Below are 25,301 nucleotides of genomic sequence, written 5' to 3'. Positions count from 1 at the left end.
TGTCGTAGTACTGTCCTCAGCTGAGTAAAGTAAATTTCTCTAATGCCTCTCTTATAACACCATGTTGAAAATGCTTGAGTTACCTAACATGGTGAGCTTATATTTTGCATCCATTTGCTTTCCTCAACCAACTTGGCCTCCGCGGAGTCTTCTAATTGCATTTAGTTCTGTTCAGTTCTGCTTAAGGATAATCCAAAGGATGTCTGTTTTTCATCAGGTAACGACCATTAAATTTAGCTGCATTTCCTTCTAAATCTTATTGAATGGCATAAGAAACAGAAGCTAGGAAACCTTTTTCTTGTAACTTTGCTATGGTTTCTGAACCTAGACCTTTCTAGAATTTTTGCTCACTACTGCAAAACTCTGAGGCCAGATCCTTTTGGAAGTGAGTCTAAATGGTCTCTAACATTTGATACACTTTTCCTGGGGGTACTTAAACTTCCAGGCATCTTTCAGCATACCCTGGAAATACTTGGACTCTATGTAAAGTTGCCAGATAATTTCCAAAATGTTTTGAATTGTGAGTTTATGTTTAGGTAGCATTTGGGGTTTTCCTTCTCCTGAATTAAAAATATTGGCCAATCAAATACTCCCCTCATATCTTAAAATTCTTCTCTATGGCTCCTTATACTGTGTTAGTGTGTAAGGCTGGAAAGAAATGTGTCAGTTTTTTTTCATTTTTCTCTGTATGACAACAACCTAGAAAAGTTATGATAAATGGAGTCTACAAGGTCTTTTCCCTGAAGCTGAACTCCTTATTTTATCTCTTTAAAGAGGTAGAGGAGTTCCTATTGGAGCAGGACCTATTCCAGGCAAAGCTGGAAAATTACACTTGGCTTCTATCATCTAATTATCATTTATAGAACATCTGTTAAGTGCTACAAATGGAATTAAGAGCTGAGGTTATGGAGACAGATAAAAAATAAATACCTGTCATCAAGGAACTCACTGCTAAGTGTGGGGAAGGGTTCAGTGAATACCTCAGGAATCAGCAGTGAGTGTGGCACAGAGCAGGTGAAATATGTTAGTTTAGGTTAAATATTAAACCTAAAGAATCCAATTCAATTTTTTGTTGGTATTGTCAATTGCCCAATCATCTGCAATGCAGTAAATGGTTCCTTCAAGGGTAATTACTGTTCTTACCATTTTCAGAGATGAAAAGTAACCAAAACAGCATTTCCACTAGAGAAGTTTGAAAGAAGTCGATCCACTTTGAGAAGAGAGTTACAGAAAACAAATAAGGAACCCACTGACATCCTAGTAAGTTGAGTTCAAGACATCAGTGATTCTTCATTCTTTGAATTATCTCTCACTCAATATCCGGTGACTCATGGGACCTTAGGAATTTTCCTTCCATCTGTGTCTCATCTTTGCCTTTATATCCAATGCCTAGGCCACCACTCTGCTGTCCTGCCTGCTGCAGCTTTACCCTGGAAGTACTCACTGTTCTACAGGTTTCCAGAGGTCTTTTCCCGCTGATCTCTACCTCTCCTGCCAATATTGCAGTAGGACTAATCTGCATGAATAATTTCTCTCATTTGAAAACATCAATGTTTTCAATTCGGTGTTACCGTACCCCGAATAACAAGTTAAATTCAAATTCTTAGCTTTGTATTCAAGATTTTCACCTCTTTGACTCCAACTCTATTTCCTTAGTGGAAAAATCTCATGGATTCAAATTAGCCTCTGTGTATCCTCCTCCAGCATCCACATTTTACCCAGGACATCCCACTTATCCTTCAAAGTTCAATTCAATCATCCATATCCTAAGTAACAGCAAAGCAACCTGTGTCATAGCTTTTACTTTACTATTTAAATAAACAGTGGATCTGTATAGCAATACAAACATATATTCCAGGCTTGGCTGGTTATGGACTTATTCTTTATAATGCATTTTCAGTGGTCAAAGAACCTTTTAAGAGTTCTTAAAATTGTGCAGCTGCAGACACTGAACTGATTGATAACTCACGCCAGGGCTCAGGTCATCCCACTATAATTCAGGCTTTACACCAAAAACTATTAATCTGTTCTTCCTAAACTATAAATTTTAAGCTATCTATTAATACAAATCAGTTCTCTGGGGATTTGTCTGTTAGATCCCCAAAAGAATATTGAACTTCTAACAATGACACTGTTTCTCAATTGTTAATTTCTTATTGAAAGAGATTTTCATTAAGATTGAAACTCTTCGGCATTGAGTTATGCTTCATCTTTGACCTTGGCTTTTCCCAATGTATTTCACATATTTAAAATAAGCACCTTCTTTTACCTTTTTACACAGCTCAACAAGTCAATTTGGAATTCAACACAGATGTCACATTGCTTTATTTATCAATACTAGATAATTCCTCTTGCCATACTGGAGCAGTTTGTGGGAAGCGATCTATCCTTTATCTCCATTTTGAATGTCAAGGTTATCAGAATTAGTTCCAGACACAGATGTTAGAAAGCTTTGTTCAACTGAAGAAATAAATGTAAAGAATTTTCAGGATGTAGTAAAGCAATATTTCATCACTCATTCATGTGCTTGTCTCAAGGACCACTAGTCTTATAGTATTTTGTTTGTTTGCCCTTCACAGTTGTCCTTTATCAAACTATTTGGTTCTCCTTTTAGGTCACTTCTTCCAGCGAGTATACATGTCAAGAACTTAAAAAGCATTACCTTTTGCCAAATATGAAATTATTGTCTTTCTGGTAGAGAAAAGGAGTCACAGACAGGTTCTAGGTAAAACACGAACTTTTGCCTCTTTCGATGTGGATTATCTGCTAGAATAAATTTTAGTAGATATCTATAAATTTTCTACATTACTAAAATGCTGTATGATCAGCTATTGCTCAAAATAAATACATATTACTGCTGAAAAATATTCTTCTTAGGAGACAGTCTAACCAGAATTACATGTGTGCACTTTATGGGCCTTTGGTCAGCAGTACTTCTTCAATTTTGTTTTGATCCATGAAAAAATGACCAACTCCCTGCTACTGGCTGTCTATGTCATTCACTCTCTTTCCAACACTGCCCTTTCTCTATGCCCAAAACTTCAATCATTTCCGATCTTTTTCTTTCTGTTTTCTGGTCTAAAATTGACTCTGGTTGCAGTATAACAAGTTATCAATTTTGGAAGTGACACCTGTGGTTCTAGTCCCCATGACAGAGTTGGAACCTGACAAAGATCTGACATATTCTGGGTTTCCCCAAAGGGCAACTGACCCTTGATAAAAATGAGAGGACAACAGCTTATTCAACTTCAGCAAATCTAACTTCCAAGGTGAATCACTTGCCAGTTAAATCGCTAGTCAAGTTAAATAATAGGTGACATGTCAAAAAGATGGATAAAACATGCTTCTACATATAAACTATATTTGGTGGAAGACAAATGCACTCTAAAATTTAAAATTGTTACAGTACATATAAATGTATGAACATACAGCTAAACCTTAATATGATAAACCAGTGTAACATATCTAACATACAACTAAACAGAAGCTCTGCCCTTCAGAAACTATCACATGAACTTGCTGCTACCATCCCTAAATACTAAAAAATTACCTTCATTCTCAAAAAGTGGCAAGATTTGTGGCCGTCACTTAGGGTGTGTAAGGATTTCCATTTAAAATTTTCTATTTTCAGGGTTTTATAAAAGCTATAAAGATTCTCTCCAAGCTGAAACTTGGCAAACAAGAACTCAGCATGAGGACAATTTTTTAAAAGCCTAAATTTAAAAACAGTATGTTCACGTACTTTTTTAAGCATTAAGAGGACAAAAAAGGAGAAAATTTTTTTTAGGGTTTAGTTGCCTTTTAAAAAAATCTGCATTTCTTAGGAAATAGTTTGTTTTGAAAAATGAAAATCTGCAGACACTAAATTCAAAGCTTCGCCTTGTCTCTTCCTGAATTTGACATAAATGAACATAATCTAAAATGGACCCTATCACAAAGAGAAGAAATTCATTGTTCTTAAGACAACTATTTCTAGAAATAACTATATCATTCTTCCCTCTAAAATGAATGTGAAAAATAGAAAACTATGTTTCATTTTTTTTTAGCTAAAAAAGTCACATTCATGAGTGAAAAAGTCCAATGAATCACATAATATTTTTGGCCCGAAAATACTCTATATTTCATCTGTCTCCAGCACCAACTAACTACTATATATATGAACATTTTATCTATTTGGCATTATCTATCATACCCCTAGATTTTGGTAAAATCTTACTCCATCAAAGTTTGTGTGTGCAAATATTGAATTCCATAAATACAGAGTCAGTAAGACTACTGTATACTTGCCTACAAAAATATGTCTTAAATGTACGTCTTAATGGGACTGGTTTACTACTGCAGAAAAGATATATCAATATACAGGAGAACTTTACTTACTATTTCATCTCCTAAAAATTTTAACTATTTTGTCCCAAGTATTATTATGGGGAATGGGAATGACAAAAAAAAAAATGAATAAGGCATGGGACCTGTTCTTAAGATAGTCATAATCTAGTGGGGAATCTAACAACATATAATGTTAACACTTGTACTCACACTTTCTTACAGAAACCTGCTACAAAAATATTTTCAAAGAAGATTGTTTCAGTTTGCCTGTGATCTTACTTCCATACTTCTGGGAATATTTGAAATGTAGGCAGGAACTCCTAATATTAAGTATTTGAATAGAAATTAAATTAAACTTTTGTAAATATCATGTAAATAACATGAATTCAGTTGTCTTAAATCCATGTAATAAACATGAAATGCCAATGTCAAAATCCCAAACTGAAACATAAGGGAGAATGATTGGTGTTTTCTTCTTGCACCATATTCCCACAAACTTATATTTTTGGGAACCATTTTTAAGTACCATATTTGGTTCTTCCATTATTTACATTATGATCTCCTTTGTGAACTTGGTGTAGTTTGCAATTGGGTGCTCATACCTTAGACTTCTTGTGAGGAAAAGAAATAGACAAGAAGTGCTTTGTTGTGTGAGCTATGTCCATCTTATTTCTATCCATTCTAAAGGCTCTTACTTAACAGAGCAAAGGTTGGTAAATTATGGTTGCTAGATCATATACAGCCAATGTCTATATTGTAAGAAAAGTTTTATTGAAGACCAGTAATACCCATTCATTTACTTATTATGTATGGCTACATTCACACTACAATGTCACAGTGGAGTTCAGCGATAACATGTGACTCAAAAACTAAGGCATTTACTATAGAAAAGGTTTGTGAACTCTTGGGCAAGAAAACTATTTCTAGTTTTCTCATAGTTCACCTTTCAAATCAGAAATTGGAGTCTCCTAATCCTCTCAGTGGCACACTCCTGTATTATTGGTGACTTCTGATGACAGTGTCCTGTGATAGATATATACATTTAAGTTGTATGTATAAAGAGCTGGGTGAAAGAAATAAAAATGATATGTAATTGTAGCTAGAGGGTCAGATTATGGTACACAAAGCCTTCTCTGTTATGACCTAGGTAACAAAAGCCTATACGTCCTCTTAGTGAACACAAGGAGTATTCACACAATGTCTAAGTTAAAGAATGTCATTGCATCATAGTAGATCAAGTGTGATACACAACCTGAGACATTTTATCCAACAACACCTATTGCAGGGCATATTTGAGTCTATTCTCCCAATGACTGAGAGAATCGACTCCCTTCTTTAAGATATTCCCTTCTTTGATTTCCAAGAACAATATTTACTTCGGACAGAAAGAATAACAAAGACATGGCCCTATGTTCAAAAACTGACTATTTTAAAGAACCTATAAGCCTATTCCCTGAACCTAGTTTTAGTTGAGAGTCAGTGTAACATAGCAATGAGGGGATTTCTGGGCTACATGGAGTTGAATCATGGCTCTATCACTTGTCAGCTGTGTCATGTTTCATAATTACTCTATGTCTCCATTTTGTTAACTGAAAAATGGGAATAATATCAGTATACCTCTTTTATTAGCTAAAAGCATATATGAATTTTACTAGATAAGAGCATATAATTCAGTGTAGAATACACATTCTCCTTTCTTTCTTACCCCATGGTCTATCCCAAGATGTTAGCATTTTTAGTAGTTTTTTTTATGTATAATGAATTATTTTAAAAATTTTCTTGAATTATTAATAGAACTAAGTCTTACAGGCAAAAGGTATTTTGAATAATGAAATGAATTTACCATACTGATGCCTTTTCTCATTCAAATAATTTAATTTTGCAGTGAACTATGACATGACACAATTCCAAATACTTCAACCCTTCAAATAAACTCAAGACGTAGCAAAAAAAAAAAAAAAAAAAACAAAACAGTTTAACAACTAAACTTACTTCTTAGGATACGATAAGGAATGACTGTGGTTATAAGCTGTCATTAATATACTCATGTTCAAATGCATGACTTCTAACATCACAAGATCTCTATCGTGCCATACATCAATCCCAATGTAGAAAAATAGATCCAATTTGATGGTTTTTGAAAACATTTTTCCTGTATGACAAAGACTATTACAGCCTAAGACTAGAAAGGAACCTCTGGAGGTGATCACATTCATGCTTAAGATAATTAAGATGGTATATACTGTATGAGAAAAATTTGTTGAAGACTCATGAGAAACAAAGTAAATTTCTCAGGGGCACAGAATACGTTGGGGAGAATGATAGCTAGAAGACAAAGACATATTCATTGTCCAAACTCTTTTCATTACTATTGCCTAAATATTACTAAGATCTTCATGAAAGCAAAGGAGATCTGGTTTTCTCAAAGACTAAACTTCTCTTTAGGAGCCATCCAAACAGATTCAAATACTTAATGCAGTAACATTAACAAGTATAGTTAAAAAGTTAGAATTAGTTCACTATTTAATGTGGAAAGAATTTACAAAACTGAGATTACCCGAATCTGTGCATTTTGCAATGAAACATAAATTAAATCAGATGCCAAATCTCTTTTCCCTATGACTTTAAATGTCATTAGTTTGGCATGCAGCATTAATAAAAACAGACAAATGAACATATTTTTAAGGTAACTGACCTAAACTGGGACAGAGTAAATCCATTAATAAACTTATATTTTCTAAATAGATGACTAAGTATTTCATAGTGATAATACATTTTAAAAGATTTTGTAGTTGTAAGAAGTTATATTCTAAATGCTTTTATAATAGTCAGTTTAGTAATGAGCTAAAATTAAATCATGTTGTGGTTTTATAATATTTATTAAAGTAATAAAAGAGAATATGCATACCTGCACCCACAGGGTCTTCAGTTATCATGTAAAATATGATGAGTTTATTATGTGAAATACCATGCAAAATACTGACTGCTAATTTTAGCTGGGTAGACATTAAAGAGTCCTTGTCAGTTACTCATCATTTTGATTTTGTTAACAAAATCCATAACAGTAAAAATCTATTTGTGTTCTGAGGCCATTATCTTTAGTTTGGTTTTCTCTGCTTCCCTGAAAACTTTGCAAAGTATTCCCAATGATGTTCTGCAGAACAAATAAACTTGGCAATTATCCTTTTTAAAAAATCTATCATTAAACTGAGCATACTAGTGCACAGCATGAGCTACCACATATACTACTGTTGTCTGAATCTATAGTCATTAACCAAATTGTGTATAAAATGGGGGGAAAGGAAGACCAAGTCAATAAGTACTTCTTATTCCCAATGTGTTAACAACATTACATTAAGACAGATTTTTAAGAAAATTATCACAGTAGGCATCTAAAAAATATCTCATTACAGAATGTATATATCTTGACATAGGTACTGAAATTACCTGAACTTCCTTTGTACAAATAAGCAAATGAACCTAAAGTATTCATTAATAAGTTTTAAATATATTTCATACTCGTCTCTAAATTTTATATTGTTATATATTCTTCTAGTCAATATTTCTAAGAAATTTAAGTCAGTAACTTTTTAACTTGATGTCACACAATGTGAGTGAAAAAAATTGGCATTTTTAATGAAAATCATGTTGAAATTTTTGGAAACACTCAAAAAGCATGAGTTGCCACAACATTAATATTAGTTGGTATATGGATGATACATACAACAAATTGAGAAACATTATAAAATCTGAATGACTTCTACCATGAGATTACTTCATACTTGCCTTTTTGTTTTCATTCAACTGTTAAAATCTGAAATTTGAAGTGTTAAAAGACACATTAAAGTACTATTTTAGGAAAAAAGAAGGTGAGACTCCAGTCAGAAGACGACTCAAAGAAAAGGTTCCCACTTCAGGAAAAGAACTTTCACATATTCTGTATGATGCAACTACAATAAAATGCTTAGTGTATTCACGTTTAAAATGGCTTCCTGCTTTAATGTTTTTTTGTTGCTGTTGTTGTTTTGGGTTTTTTTTTTTTTTTTTTTTTTTTTTTTTTTTTTGCCTGTTTAGAATCAACTGATTCAGACTTTCAGCGGTATAATAATCTAGTTGTTAATCAAGGGTGATTCTGCCTCCGCCAAGGGATATTGGCGGGGGGAATGCTATTGGCCTCTATTGAGTAGAGGCCAGGGATAATGCTAAACATCCTACAACATAGAGGATATCCTCACAGCCAAGAATTATCTGGCCCAAAATGTCAATAACGCTGCTGTTGAGAACTCTGCTATAATCTATGAAGAAAAATCTCTATCAATAATAAAACCAAGTAAAACGGGATTTAAAAGTTTAACTGTTGCTCAGTATCTTTCTAACCAATGATGGGAATTGCAAGAATGACACATTGGCTTGTCATTTTCATATGCATTTTGTCATTTGATCCTCATAGCAAACTTAAAAGTAGGCAAGGTAGTATAGTTAGTCCCATTTGGAGTGTAGGGAGCAGAAGTTCACAGAGGTTAAAGAGTATGAATAAGGTCACTGAGGCTCAGACTAAAACACAATTAAGCTTAATCCCAAACCAGCGTTCTTTTTACGTAACACCATGTCACTGAACAAATAAATAAAAACATAATAATACAATCTTATACATATTGAATAATTGTGTGAACAGTTAGTAGAACTACAAAAGTAAAGGGTAGGGAGGAAAGTCCTAATGCATCCTTATTTTTGCAAGGAGAGATAAGTGGTAAAAAAAAAAAATCATTTTCCACCATTTTTTATATATACATTGCTAAAGGAAGAAGTAATCTGGGGCAATTTTGTGCTTTTTAAACAAAATATATCGTTGTTCATCCAAATCTAGAACATTTCTGCTTTGATATTCCTTAAAAAATTGTTTTAAAACATAAAATCTCTATCTTTCCATAATCTTCAAAGTGGAATTGCCAATCTGTACTCATTGAGTTCTTATCATCATTTAGATAGACATCCTAATTACTTTCTTATACAAATCACGCAAAAACTTCACTTTTAAAAAAGCCCCTTAAAAGCTTTGCATAAATACACACCTTCTCAGGAAGGTACTTTAACTAGACATGTCTCGTTTGATTCTATGAAGAAAGTACGATTTTTATAGGAAGATCATGGTAGTTGAGAACTTTCCTCATGGAATTTTTATACAACAGTTATTATTAAAATGAAAGAGAGGGACGATGCCAAAGGATGTCATAAGAGTTCTGTGGATTAGAAACATTAGGATAACATTATAACAACAAAAATTGTTGTGAAAAGAAGCTTCTATGATTTAATATGTAGAGGAAAACAGCCAGATTAATGGTATGAATTAATGTTATGATATATTAAAAATTATGTCTTTCTGCTTTGAAAGAAAATAACTTTAAAGCATGGTTGGTATCCTACCCACGTTAAAGTTTAAAGATCCAAATTCTGATTTCCAGCCTACATAGGCAAGACCAAAAAGTCACCTGATAATCTTTCATCAATCTCAAAGCTTTGTCAGTTGACTCCAGACTCTGTGCTCTTGATCATGACAAAGAATGGTGTTGATTGTTGCACTGTTTGACACTTCCACTCCTGGTTGACTGGGTTTGTTTGATAAATGCATTTGTGTTAATTTTGATTATTACCTAACTATGTCGTAAAACTTTTAAGAACCCACACTAAAACTGAATGCAACAGAATCATTCGGCAAGCCACTTGGGTGTAGGAAAGGCTTCCAAGCATCCACCAGGTGTGAGGACAGGAAAATGAATGGCCAGGGGTCATATCCCAAGAAGAAACTTTCCAACAGTGCCCAGCACTACACAGTTCTAGGTAATAGAAGAGCAACAAGGTTTAAAATGCACAGACCCATAAGTTAGCCTACAGAAAACATATCAAACCTTATAGTTATAAATGAAAGAAATCTGATGGGAAGTGCTTCCAAATTGAATGGCAATACTATAAATTTAAATCATACACCAATAATGAGTTGTAAAGCTAAAGGAAACTATCCTGTAATATCAAAAATAAAAAAATACATTTTTGTTATTGCAGGCTAAAACAAAAACTATTCTTCTTCTAGAAACTATTACAAAAGTCTTGACATATAATTAGGTGATCAAAGAACAAAAATATGAAAATGTGAGAGAAAAAGATTATAGAGATATCAGAAAGATAATGAACACAAATATTATGCTATTTTTCTGGATTTTCATGATGGTGTTTGTTAAATTTTTAAATTCCATAATTTACTGTGACTTATTTTCTCAGTCTACACAAATTTTAATTTTTGGCCAAATGGTATATCCAAAATTATAAATTATTTTTCCTAGAGTGAGGCTTCCAAATTTGACAAGCTTTCAGCTACACAAAACCTGGATCAACCCATAGATGTTAGCATAAATGGAGAAAATTATTAGGAACAGTGGATATATTTATTAAGTTAAAGAAACTCTGAAGGCATAGCTTTAATCATCTTTAAAAAAGAGGTTAGAAGAGTAGAAGTGTTACTTTCTCTGCAGTGCTTTTTGCCAATGTCAAAATAAACTGTCATATATTTAAACTTCTTCTCACACAACATCAACAAATCAAATGTTCATATACAGTCATGTGTAAAGTACGCTGGTCATAAACTCACTTGCCATTTACAATTGTCAAGGTTATCCATCTTAGTGCTATTATGCAACACTTTCCAATGCATTTTCCTATAGGACGACTTTAATATATGTGCAGTAGTTACACGTGTCCAGCAAAGTCCTGTGATGAAAATTCCATTAAAATTTCTTTAATGTATTATTTTTAAAGCTAATATTTTAGAACTGTTTTGCCTGCTATTTTTATTGTTCTTACTAATTCTAAGTAGTATTTTCATGGATATAAATTGGACAAGAGAAAAAAACAAAAAAGCAAATGTGTCATTTAAAAAATGACATTTTAGTTATAAAGGCATACATTGTGCAAAACTAAGTAGAAACACATCCTAAGATGAGCGTAATAATTTCTTAACAAAATTATCAGAAAGGATTTACCAGAATAAGTAAGTGCTCAATGTAGTAATCCTTTAAACTTAAATTTTTAATTAATTTTGAAATCCATTATGTCAATTTGAAATATGTTTCCTTTAGAAATCATGTCCCAGTTAAGGGGTTGGAATAAATAAAAATCTAATAAAAAGATTCTCTTTCAAGATAATTGATTTAGTGGCTCTAAGTCCATTTCAATAGATGATCATTGGATTAAAAAATTAAGAGCTGGCATTTTAAATTATGTATATTTTGTTTTATTTCCCATGTATTTAATACACAATAGATGTAGTGCCAACAAAAAAACTACTAAATTATTTGGCCAGAAAATTCAGGATACATAAAAATATTTTCTGTACTCTAACCTCAAATTCAAAAGGTTTTGTCCCACATTGTACAGACAACATTGATAACAATATGAAAAGAAATAAAAACTAAGCAAAATAAATAAAAAATTGTGGAGACAACATTGATAACAATATGAAAAGAAATAAAAACTAAGCAAAATAAATAAAAAGTTCTTATTTAAGTCTATATTTACTGAAAACAGAGATTACAGAGTAAAGTTCCATGACAGTTCAAAAGAAAAGAAAGCTCAATTATATCGAATATATTGTTTTTCCAAAATTCTAAAATATAAATTACTAAACAAAACAATCTAAAATATGCTTTTCAAGAAATGCTTTTTGTAAAATTTGTAAGTATACTTTGGCAGTAACTCATGACATTTTTAGTTCCCATTTAATTCCATCTAAAATATTCAACTCAGCATAGAGGGAAATACACATCTAGATTCTAGGCACTCATTCACATACACACCTCTTCACTGTCAATGTAATCATAATTGTTTTGCAAATTCATCAACAGACGAGATGGAAATACCTTAAAAAAACAGCATTAATATATGTCCTGATTGTGATTGGCAGTGTTAATTATATGAGGTTTTTATCCTGTCAGCAGTTTCAAGACAATTATCCTTAGGTCTAAGTTCCAGGAATGCTCTGTACATATACACATACATTTTGTGCCCTAAGAGATCAGAAGAAATAGACTAAAGAGCAATGAAAGTGCAGAAAAAAGAGAGAACATAGAACTGGGCATTTTCCAGGCTCATCTCATCACATTTATCTTTCCGCTCTTCTCCCTATAACTAGCTATAGATTCTTGTTAAAGCCATTTAACCTGCTGGGAGATGAACTAAATGACAAGTATAATCTACTCAGTAGTCAAACTTCTTATTTATGTAGGCTTTGAAAAACTAATTTTAACATGAATATTTTTAAGTTGACATCTAACATTTTTCTGTTAGTACTGCTACAAAAAATTATGCAAAACTTGGAAACGAGGCAAAAAACAAAAAGTAGATGGCATGTTCTTTTAATATACACTAGGGACTATATGACAGGTTCACAAAAGGATTATTTAATTATCTAAGGGAATGTACTTGTGTTTTATTTTGCTATTTACTATTAATTAAAGTTTTAGACTCTAAGAAGTTACATGTTAATTTTCTCCCAAAAAGAAATGATAACCTCAAAGGTTAATGTTCCATTACCTTATCGGACAGTATTCACGTCAGAATGTCACGTTCCTCTGATTTTCCTTTAAAGCAGTTTTTCTATCTCACTATTTTCCCTGTTAATGAGTTAAAATTTTAACATATGTTTATTCTATATTTGTACATGTGTGATGTTTCAAACTTTTTCATAACTATTCTTTGACAGTTTTGGAGGTTTCGCTTTTATGCCTCCCGGAAGTGACTTACCTACTAGAAATATTTAAGCAAAGGCACACTTTTCTTTGGTCCCATGAGTCAATCCAAAACAATAGAACATAACAATATGAGAACTTTACCTTCCATAAGAGTCCTCTATTTTTCTTTCTTATCCTAACTGTGTTTGTGTTACTATTTCTGGTTCCTGGCCTACTTGTTTGGTTCTTTTTCTGGTGTGCACACAGCAAATAGTAATTCCTAGTTGTTGATGGCAATGATAGCAAATCCTACTGCTGACCATTTGGGGATCTCTAACTACCATTCTCTAGTATCCACTGGATGAGAGGTGGCAGAGATTGTATTTTGCTAGCTTCTTGTATTGATTGTGTGTGCAAGCACGTATTTCATAGCCATGAAAAAAAAAAGAAGAAAAAAATTCACATTTGAACCAGTGAGTTTTTGTGTTTGTTTACTCTTGAACCAAGGCTAGGGTTGTAGAAGCTGAAAGCTCTCTATGTTTCTGTGTTTATTTACTTTAGAAAGGACTTCATCTCTCACTGTAATTTCAGGTATTTTCCTATATCTACAATGTGTTAATAAATTATACAGTAATATCTCTAATAATGAGTTCTGTTATGATTGTTTAGGGAGCTTAATAACCACATTCAGTTAATGTTCTCAGAATTCCAAAAATTAAAAATAAAAAACTAAACTTTCAAAATTTAAATGTCCTAATACTTTATTTTAAAAATAACAATCTTTATAGAAGATGCAACCTCAGAGCATTTTTGTAGGATATAAACCAGGTTTATGGAATTGAGGTAAATATTTCAATTACTATGACAATTTTGATAATTTTTGTTTGAAAACATTATATATCTTTCCCTGATTTTACCAATATTAAGTATAATCCAAGATTATGATTATTTTTAAAATAAAATTTGGTTTGATGTTCTCATAGAGACTAATTAATCTAAACTTATAAACTTATTATAAAACTTTACTGCTAGCATTTCTGTAACAATGTAAAGCATTGAGAATGACATAAAACTATGAATTCAACCAACATTTTTTTATATCAACAATAATTATGTGCTGTAGTTTGTCAGGTTAAACATAATTAAGTCAACTTAATGGATCACTTTTAGTCAACTGGTGAATTTCTAAGTAAAATAAGGTATTGACAAATTAATCACCAACCTATTAGAATTATAGCATGGCTGTATCTTTGAGTCCTTATAATGTAAATACCTTTTCCCACATTAAGAAAGTGTAATATCAATGAGTATGACTGTAGGAGACTGTGTGATGGCATTTATGAGCTTTGCATATCTCTGCAAATGACTGTAAATGACAGACATATCTGAAATATCTACCTCTTAGCTCTCTCTGTTATAACTCATATGGGTGCTTCATACTTTATACAAGCAATGGGGCAGAAAAGTTCAACTATGTAACCAAGCTTTGGACTATGTTCTTCGTTTGTCAAGTGGAATTTTTTTTATAAAAGAACTTTTCAAAGTAAAGTGTCTGGTTGCTTTATAATATGAAAAGTTATAGTAAAAGATACAACTCGAGTGTGTACAAGTTGTGTAAGAGTTGAGAGCTTAGTTTGATAACACCAGAAAATAATGAGCCTGAAAAGAAATAATGGCCTGTGTGAAATGCTGGCAAGACTTACTCGTAAAATAATATCACAGAAAAAAGAGCCTGTAAATTATTTGCTACTACATATTATGTTAATGTAAATTAGACATATTTTTAATAACTGTTAAAATAATACATTGTCTTAGAGCATTTAGTCTGTTCTCAGCAAAGATTAGTAAAAGGTTATTTTTTATCTTCCGTAATGAATTCAGACAGCAGGTTTGGTTTACCACCATCAGTCTCTATGCTTTGAGTTTTTGGTTTTTTGTTATCTTTGTTGTGTTTTTGATTCTGAAACATCTACAGTTCATTGGAATCATGTTTCTTCCATGTTTATTTAAAAATCTGCATTGTCCTTCCGATGAACAATTAGCCAAGCTATTGTTTCTAGGCACTTTGATCCTATTTGAAATCACACAAACCCCCTGTGATAAACCTTTTGATTTTGTTTTTCCAAGATCAGATCCTAAATTTAGGGGAGAAAGAAAAATTGTTCTCAGAAAATCCCAACATATTCCAAAATATACCATTAAGTGCAAGCTTTACTCTTAACAGAAATATGTAAGAATTGTAAAGAAAAGGGAAAGGCAAAAGACTTAAAAGTTTTCAAGAGGGGAGGATCCCAAGATAGCCGAATAAGAGGCAGCTCCGGAAAGCAAAAGAACTCTAATTGTACCAGAAATAAAGTATCTTATGGTTAGATCTTCTGGTATACTGTGGCTTTAGTGAAAGCAGACCAGTTCTCCCTATATACATACATGGAGAACTGGTATGTATAGAAAAATTTCTCATAAGATACAGAAAACCTATGAAAGAAAAATGTCACTAATTCAATGCCCTACAAATTGAATTTGAATGCAATTGCAAGTACTTCTAAATTCAGATAAAGTAAGAATTTTTCCAGAGTATAGAGAAGCCAGGAAAGAAGCTGTATTCTATCTATAACAGGCTCACTCAGTGTTCCACATGTTGTGGAGATTACATGCATAAACACCATGTATGCCAGTGTATAGTTCATCCTAAAAAAAATGGTGGTGGTGGAACAGGCAGCAGGAAAAAGCAACAGGAATACGTTTAATATTTTATGGGTCAATATGTAAAATGATAATAACTATTCTCAATCTGATTATTTAACAGATTCCTGAAAACAATAGTGTTCATTTTCATTAACACCTTAGCAGTGTGGGAGAGTGGTTAGAATCAAAACTTCTGAATGCAAAAAGATAATGGAGCAGCAATACTTATTCTTTTTATATTGTCTTCGAAGCTATTTCTAAAACTCTGATGCAAAGCACATATTCTCTGGATTTTGGTGCCATACTTGGACAGTACATATGATAGAAAATTTCCAACATCACATACATTTCTAACAAAGAGTGCTGAAACGTGGAGGATTTTAAAGTAGCAGAAATCTATACAGGATTTCACCTGTTTGGTATGACCAGTGGAAATAATTTTAAAAACAACAATGATGGTGTGTTAAGCAAATCTTTCACCTAAAATGGTAGTGATACCACTGGCAGAGTACGGGCTGAAAAATAACATTGAGCAATAAATTATTTACAAAGATTTTACACTGTGAGAAGAAGGGAAGAACGCGATATCAAGATAAATTAGGCTAATATGAAAACGTAAAATGCTTAAGAATGCTCTGGGTCTTAAGACCAGCCTGGCTAACATGGTCGATCCCATTTCTACTAAAAATACAAAGATTATTCAGGCATGGCAGTGCACGCCTGTAATCCCAGCAATTAGAGAGGCCGAGGCAGTAGAATCTCTTGAACCCAGGAGGTGGAGGTTGCAGTGAGCTAAAATCACGCCACTGCACTCCAGGTGACAGAGTGGGACTCCATCTCATAAAATGTAAAATAAAAAAGAAAAGAATATGAATGTTCTGGGTCATCTATTCAAACTATGGTAATGCTGATAATACTAGAATTGACTCAACTTGGGTCTAGTTTTCTAAAACCTGAACATGTTTGAACCAGTAGGTAACACATTTAAAAACACACAGACACAAGTATTATTATTATCTTTTAGCATCCCAAATCTGTTCTTTCTTTCTTTTGTTTTCCAACAATATAATACATCTGTAATTTGGACAAAAATAAAAACCTTAGAAAGGGACTTAATTCTGAGAGAGCAAGAGAAGAGAGAGAGAGAGTACCTAAGTACTGGAAATTTTAAAATAACAAAATCACAGTTAAAAATCACAAATGCATGCCTTACATAGGAAGTGGCAATAAACTATGTGCTAAAGACAAAACATTAGTTCTAGTACATTAGAGAAGGAAGCCCCAGACTGTTCTGCCTTAAATTATGTGTCAAAGAACCAGACTATTTGTTTCTACTAGCAATAAATTAGATAGTCACATAAGGATTAATTACAGAATTGACCCTTGAAACACTGCCAGTAGCCCAATTTTGAACAATAACTCAAACTTGGTCTCCTACCAAAGAATTTTTAGCAAAGAGAATCCAAATGGTTTAATTTCTAGGAGAGATACACTGGTGTGAGCTTCCTTTTATAAGTTTTTCCAGCTACTTATCTACTCTCTAAAATGTGTATAATCCTGTGTTTCCTTCAAGGGTCCAGCATCGTTTGGGAACATAAGACTGTACAATTTATATACAAGCTTTCCAGAAGATATCACATTTCATCATAAAATAAAATTGTTATTACTCTTGTGTTCAATAATTTGATAAAGAGAAGGTGCTGATTATATGAGCTGATATAAACAAAGACTTCAGCCCTCAGCCATTTTTTCATTCTGACTCCGCCTTCCTATTAAGTTTTAGTAGTCACTTAATCTTTACTCTCTAAGCTTTAATCTCCCTAGAAAATATGTACTTTACAAAAGAATGACACCGTTTAGATGAGTACATTACCACCTATTTTTTAGATGTGCAAGATTATATTCAATGTACAAGGTGAAACAGTTTAACTCCAAATGGGTGTGAAGCTTTGTTCGGTTTTGATATCAGAAAAATGAATATTTGAAGATCATTCTATTCCTGACAACTTAACCAATAATGTATTCAATTTCTTCAACATCTTTCATACTGAGTTCATATATTAAAAAAAAAAAAGAAAAATTCAGTGGCAGGATTAGAACAAAAAGAATAAAAGAACAGTTATAATTCTACTCACTCCTGCACATCATTTCTAATGCATTAATGGGCAATTTATAATAAAACTGAAACTGTGAGGTAAAGGTCTCTTTCACCAGACAATTCTACTCTCACTTGAAAATGGTTCTGAAGAGAAAAGTCAACTTTTAAAAAGTACAGTTAATAGATGAAGAGATATTTACCTCCCCAAATGCTCAGGAAAATTGAGCAGTAATAAAAAGAAGCCATTCTGGTATTTTACTTCAGCTGACATTCTCTCCTTTCAGCTAGTAGGGCTGAGATAAACTGTTCCCTCTAAATAAAAATCAAACAGTCACTGTTACCCATTCTCAAAGTGTCAGAATCTGTGTAAGGCACCCCAAATAAGAACCTTCCTAATCCATTACTAGGAAATGAGGATGATTTTGTTTCCAGCCACCTTAGATTTCAACAGACAGGTAAAACCAGAAAGATCAAAGCATAATCAATTACTTGTTGATATATCCCAACTGGAGAATTTTAAATTAGCCTGCTCTCCTTCTTGCTTATGTTATCTCTGATTTTAGCATTAAGAAGCAATCACTGCAGAACATAGCAACTTAATTAGGCACCACAAAAGACTGATACTACCTTTCTAAGAAAACAAAACTCAAAGCTATTTACCAAACTCTATAATAAATTGCAAGCTGAGCAATTCAGGTGAAATTAAAACATTCCACTTTTTACATAACTATAAGATTATTGTGCGTCCCTTTATAATAGGAAATTAGTTATAATAACAACTAATATGTACTGAGCACTTAGTGTCACAAAACAAGATGCTTCCACGGCATAAAATCTGTATTACATTACAGGAAGTCTCTAGTGTATTTATTTATTTTGTGCCAACAATTTCCACTACGTTGACCAGAAAAATATAAAAATGTATATAAAAATAGAAAACTAGAAAAAAATTATATAAAAATAGAAAATGAGAGGGCAATGCCAGATAGTTACTTAATAACTCTAGTTTTCAGTTTCCGGTAAACCAGCATGTAGAAAGCATAGTTCCTTAACATTCAGAGGATGCTAATCACATAAAAACAGACATCTAATGGTAACTAGAAGGGAAATATAAAGGTGCTTTGTGTAGAGGAGATCTTTAAAAAATTAAAGTAGCAGAGATGTACTGAATGAACAAGTTCATCAGAGAGAAAGGGGTAAAGATAGAGAAACCAAAAGCTGAGACTACTTACGGGTTCCTATATTTTCACCCAATCTGAATAACTTAATTATTTAAAAAAAAAAAAAACCTTTCATGTTATTAGTACTTTAGGCCTTCTAATAAATCTCATAAACATTTTTATCTCATTAATTATTCTTTGAAGGCCTGACTTTCAATGACATACTAATATTTCACCATAAAGAATATACAAACATTTATTTTAACAGACTTTTAGATATTTTATAAATATCAGGACGTGAATTAGTAAATGTTGACCCCCAGATTCAACAGTAATCTGGCAAATTTAGCGATAATAAGAGGCTTGGTTGAAGACAAGTTCCAGCCATGGTAGAATGTGCAGTCTTCTTGGGAAAAAATAGGCAAATAACCTAAGGATCTGGTACAGAAAGAGCACTTAATCAGTATAATGAAACAAGTTAAGTGTATAATCTTGGGTAAGGCAAAACAAAAATAGTCCACCCTGATTAAACTTAGATACGTGTGCAAACCAGTGTGAAAATGTGGAGCAATAGTAAGGTAAATGTAGCAACTACAGGAGAAACATAACCATTTGTCGGGGTTGTCAATTGCAGTAAAGAATATGTAAAGTGATTTTCATGTCAGAACAAATGGGTCTCTAAAGAACTTTTGGTTTGTTAATTTTGTGAATTAACAAGATAGCTGCAAAAATGAATGATATAGGTGCCTAAGAAATTTTAAGAAGGAAAGATCAGGTAGACTGAAGTAATCGTGAAAGGCTTCCTAAAAATATTTAACTGGCTAGTTCTGAAGTTTCTATTAATATTAAATAGTTAAAGTTCTTGTAATCAAAAATGTTTACAAATCAGGCAAACAGACAGACTAGCAAATTGAAGTAACGTGTTGATTACTGCTGAATCCATTAACTATGACCCTAACCGGGCAGGAACCTTTCAGCTCTAGGCCATGAGCTGAAGGAAGGGAAAAAACCTTTAGAGGAAAATGTTAAGAAGGTAGGGGATAATTTAATATACTTTTGTGCAGAAATAAATAGATTGGTAGAAAGGAAGACTGAAAATCAAAGACTAATGTGGAGGTCAGAAGGATAGATGAAAGGGATTAGAGAAGACCAGGTTAGGAAAGAAGGTGGGGTTTCCCTGTTAGGAATGGGAGGGAGCTGAGGAAGCCCTTGTGGCAAAATAAAAGATGTTACTTACAAAGAGCAAGGGTTTAGAATACAGAGCCGAGAAGGGTTAAAAAAAAAAAAAAGTGAAGAGCCTTGTTCAGGAGGAATAACATAGGCAGTCAAATAGACCAGAAAGCTAGAAAGGATCACTAAGCACAAGTGGAAGCATAACAGGGAATCCAGAGCATAAAGACATCTGATGGAAACAGGCATTTGTTTCAGAAAGGTGGAGGAAATGGACAAGGTACAAGAAAGAATGGGAGGCAGTGGTGACAGATCAGAGTTTCTGAGTTGCTGGTCGTATGGGGTTGTTGTTGTGAGGAATGATGAAATCTGAGGGACTGTATGCCTGTGAATATCTGAAGAAAAAGAAGTCGAAGGGCTACTGACACTCAAGATACATGATAATTTTAGAGAGATATTGGGAGAGTCGCTGAACATACAAAACGATCTATAGATTAGATTATTAGACCCTGGAAAATACATATTTGCACTATGATTTTCCTTTCAAAATACCTATAATTGGTCCAACACTTCTCAAATAAGTCTACCTAATCTAAGCAAGAAATGTAATTAAATCAGAGTGTAATTTTTACCATACATGACAAATAGCATGATAAATAGTATAGCAAATATTTGATTGATGAAAACTTTAAGTCAGAATAGATGAGGAACTACAACCCAAAGACTTTTCAGGCATATTGCAGTAAATTAAAATCTACAAATATTGACTGAGGAACTACTTCAATCAGGCACTAAGCTTGGCATCTGGAATACGTGGCTAGAACATAGTCCCTGTCTTGCAAGCTCAGTCTAGAAGGGAGATAAAGCTGTAAACAACTAATTATAATGTGCAATTTTAGAAAGATCAGTTAAGTATAGAGGACAGAGCTATTCCCCAATAGTAGGACCAATGAGAGAAGACTTCCCTTTGGACTTGAAGGGTTGAGCTGAGTTCTGAAGCATGAATATGATTCATAATGAGACCATTCATAACTCAGGTACTGTGTTAATTATCTTGGCATTCCTGGACATAAAAACTGCTCGAAATCTTTAAGTAGTAAATAAATAAATCTGACTGGTCTACACAACATGAGAGGGGAATATCAGGGGATGAGGCTGCATCACCAGAGTTGTGAATACATGAAGGGATTTGGGTGCCACGAGGATAAGAAGGCAGAGAAGGGTTTTATTCAAGAGCCAAAGAGGACCATTATCAGATTTCATAAAGGTGACTCTGTTGATAGAGTGGAGGATTAGAGACAACAAACCCACAGGAAAGAAGAGAAGTTCAGCAGCTACTTTGAGAGTTTAGAAAAGACAACAGGGTCTTAACCAAAGAAGTAAAGCAGAAGATAAATAGTGATTGATGAGATATGAGCCGGAACTTCATACTGAAGCAACACTGCTGAATGCTGGAATATGAGAGTAAATTCTAGCTTGAAGAAACTTTTAATGGCTCGAAAACAGAAGATTCAGTGTTAGCTGTGAGGTTAGCAACTAGGTTGTTCACCACACTGTATGAGAATACCTCCCAAATACTCTCCCACCACCCTCTGGTGAATCAAGGTCAGTAGGAAAAGTAGTCCCAGTATTTCTAATATTGTCAGTTATGGTAAAACCTGTATGTGATGCCAAACAGGGACTACATATGTGAACGCTCTGATTCTGAACAAGACCAAATTTTACGGGACCTGCTTTCCACATCTAATCTGTTTATTTCTGAAAAAAAAAATAGTTATAATTAAATATTTTAAACATGCAAACTCTAAAGAGGGTACAATGTTTACACAGATTAAATAACATAAAAATTTCCTACAAACTCTACACCTGCTTTTGCCCCTTAAATATCAAATGTAGTTACATTCTGCGCAAACTTAAAAGTAGTTTTCACTTTAAATTCTCTCTGAACATGGTGTCTTAGTCTGCTTGTGCTGCCAGGACCAAATACCATATACTGGGTGGCTTAAACAACTGAACTAAATTTTCTCACAGTTCTGAAGGCTGGGAGTCCAGGTTTCTAGTGTGGTTTCTAGTGAGGATGTTCTTCCTGACTTGCAGATGGCCAACTTCTCCTCATATGCTAACACGACCTCTACTTTGTGTGGCAGGGAGTGAGAGACAGAGCAAGCTCTCTGGTGTCTCTTCATATAAGCCCACTAATCCCCATCAGACCAGGACCCTTATGACCTTAAACCCTAATTATCTCCCAAAAACCCCATCCCAAAATACCATCACAGTGAGGATTGAAGCTCTAACCCCAATACCCTAATCACCCCAGTGTGATGGTATTTGGGGAGTAAGGACCAGTCACAACACATAGCAAAGGACTGCTGAGAAATAAAACAAGTTTCACACACGCTTTGTGTCATGTAAAGACAAAAAAGGCAACTCCTCAAAGCTCATTCTCTTCCTTGCTGTTTTTCCTTTTCGAAGATCAAGGTATATTGAGCATATGAAAAACAGGGATATTCAGAAAGTGGTAAATAATACATGACACTAAACTGTTTTGGTATGAGATTCAAGCAGCAGAACATAATCCTTTCCTTTTCAACTACCACTTTACTAATTATTTGGGTAAAATATAAATACTAGTTTTAAAGTTACAAATACTCTAGGAACTTCCTCTACTGCCTGCTGTAAAATGAACGCTTTAGGTTTGAGAAGGTGAAAAATAAAAGTTCTTTTAAAAAGGTATCTAAAATAAGAAACTTAGCCTATATGAGAGTCAAGCCTTTTGATTCACCTACTTTGGATAGCAGTTAAAGTTAGTGCTTCCTCTCTCATTGCTATTAATAAAACTGAAGAGCACTATAATATGAATAATATTTCAGACTCAAAAGTCCCACATTTCATTTTATGAGTGATGATTACATTGCCCACTACTACAAAAATAAATACACTCAAGAGCTCTACCATTTTCACATAATAACATAATTTGTTATGACTGAATTGCACAATAATAAAATGAGATGATTATTACTCAAAATGTAAAATTAATGAGCCAATCAGTGTAAAGCACTAAGGTATGTGTTACCAAAATTATTCAACTGTAAACAGGTACATAATACAAAGATTTATTTTTATATAATGTAATTCATTTAATCCTAAATTTAAAAGGAATTGTTTTAAAATTCTAGATTACCATAAAAGTAGTATTTCACAGCATTCTAAAGTGCCATTTATGTAATTTTAAAACAATTTCTCCTTTTTGCCAATACTACTTTTGTATGTTCTGATTTTACTCTAATTAACATAAAAGTTACTATAAATCCAATTGGCTAATTTGCCAACTTGTTCACTGTCTTCATTCCAACTGATACTTCACTCAGGCCCTGCATTTTATCCTAATGTTTGGGACTTTAGTGAGTACTTACTAAATATAGCTAAAGTTTTTTCCCCCTTAGTGGTGAGAAATATATGTATCTTTAATGTTTTAATAATTTTAAAAAATTAACATAAATTTGAAGGTCAGAATTTTACATGTGGTGGTTCTTTCATTACATTCTATTTCAATAAAGTTATAAATTGCCTTCAGAGATACATTTGTTTTAACAGATTAGCAAAAATTTCCTATCACATCATGTATCATGAATAAAATGCTATTACAGAGCAACAGAGGGAGCTCACATATATTTGAGTCTCTCCCTGTCTCTTCCCTCTGGTTAGATAAAATTATTCTATTAGATGATTTCCCCCACCCTACCAAAATACATCCAAATATAATTTTTAAATCAACAAGGAACTTAACTACAAGTATATTCTTCCACTCTAAATCTTACATGTTGTTTTGTTTTCTTTTTATAATAACTTATCTAAGAAATGCTTCTGGAAAATGTTCATAGTTGTGATTCATTCTGTTTACTATATTGTGTTAAATAAAATGTGTTCTCAAAATTATACATGTAAATGTTTGAGAATGAGAATCAAATCTTAAACAGAAGCAGCCAAAATTTCAAAATCAACTCTTACCTACATAGGACTATAAAAAAATCTCATAAACAACCACAGATATTTAATAAAGCTAAGAAAATTCATATAAAAAGCCATCAGAAAATCCAAACAATTTTTGACACAAAACCCATAAGTCGATGCCTATGCAAAATGTATTTAAATTCCATGTTATTTATTATAATAACTTGTCTTCTGATAATGCTTTGGGGGCCCCAAATTAGCCTCCTATTAAAAAGAAAAAAGACATATCTGAAGACTCCAAAATAAATTATTACCTTAGAAGAAAATACACATGTTAAGATACTAAACTATAATCCTGGATATTCAACTGTTTAAAAATTCTATTTATTTTTGTTAAAACAAAAGATCCAGACTTTGCAGAAACCTGAATGTAATAGGTAACTGAGCTGGACTTCAAGCAACTTAAAAATTGGACAATCACCCTTGCTTCTCATTTGCTCCCAGTTTAATCTTAGTCACATTGTACAGAGCTAACACTTATCCTCTAGTGTTCTACTAATTGCTTGGTGCTATGTTGACTACTGGGAATGAACCACAAGATACATCACTGTAAACTGCAGGGAGTGCCTGAGTGATCATGAGGTTAAAATCTCCCCATCAGCAGAAAGAGAGAGTTCTTCAGTGGTACAAATTATTTCCAGGTGGTGATAATTATCACTTGTGGTGTTTGATATTCTGGACTTTGCATCTAAATTTATACTTGACAAGTTAAACTTTTCATCGTGTGCATTTTCCCGTAATCTCTCAAAGGCCAAAGACAAGGACAGACGGATTAGTGATGGGTGAAACCAATTCCACCCAAAATGGCAACACTTAATTACAAGTCTTGTTGTTTATAATTAACTGTGTAAATCACTAACTTGAAAGTTTCTTTTCAAAGTATTTAAAACCAACTCTTTTCCCAGGGGGATTTAATACTGTATGTTATTACATAGTTAAGTATTATTTTGTTTGCTTTATGAACAAGATGTGAAAACGGCACATTTTACCGACTGTCTTGGTAGCAAATTTGGAAAATGTTCATGAATTGTATTACTAGCACCATTTTGTACTTCTCAGTATTTTTGGACATTTTTTGCCTTCTATATTAAAGCCATAAAAAGGCAATCCAACTACCCAAATGATTATGAG

At 33.0% G+C, this 25,301-nt stretch overlaps 1 protein-coding gene across 13 annotated transcripts in view; it reads right to left on the bottom strand.

The window, feature by feature from the left end:
- Nucleotides 1–25,301, bottom strand: part of TRPS1 (transcriptional repressor GATA binding 1) — a 254,214-nt gene that overhangs the window by 94,850 nt on the left and 134,063 nt on the right. The gene's annotated exons all lie outside the window — the stretch shown is intronic.

This window comes from Callithrix jacchus, chromosome 16 (genome assembly GCF_049354715.1).
Source record: "Callithrix jacchus isolate 240 chromosome 16, calJac240_pri, whole genome shotgun sequence".
NCBI classification, from domain to species: domain Eukaryota; kingdom Metazoa; phylum Chordata; class Mammalia; order Primates; family Cebidae; genus Callithrix; species Callithrix jacchus.
This window is presented reverse-complemented; position numbering and strand designations above follow the sequence as displayed.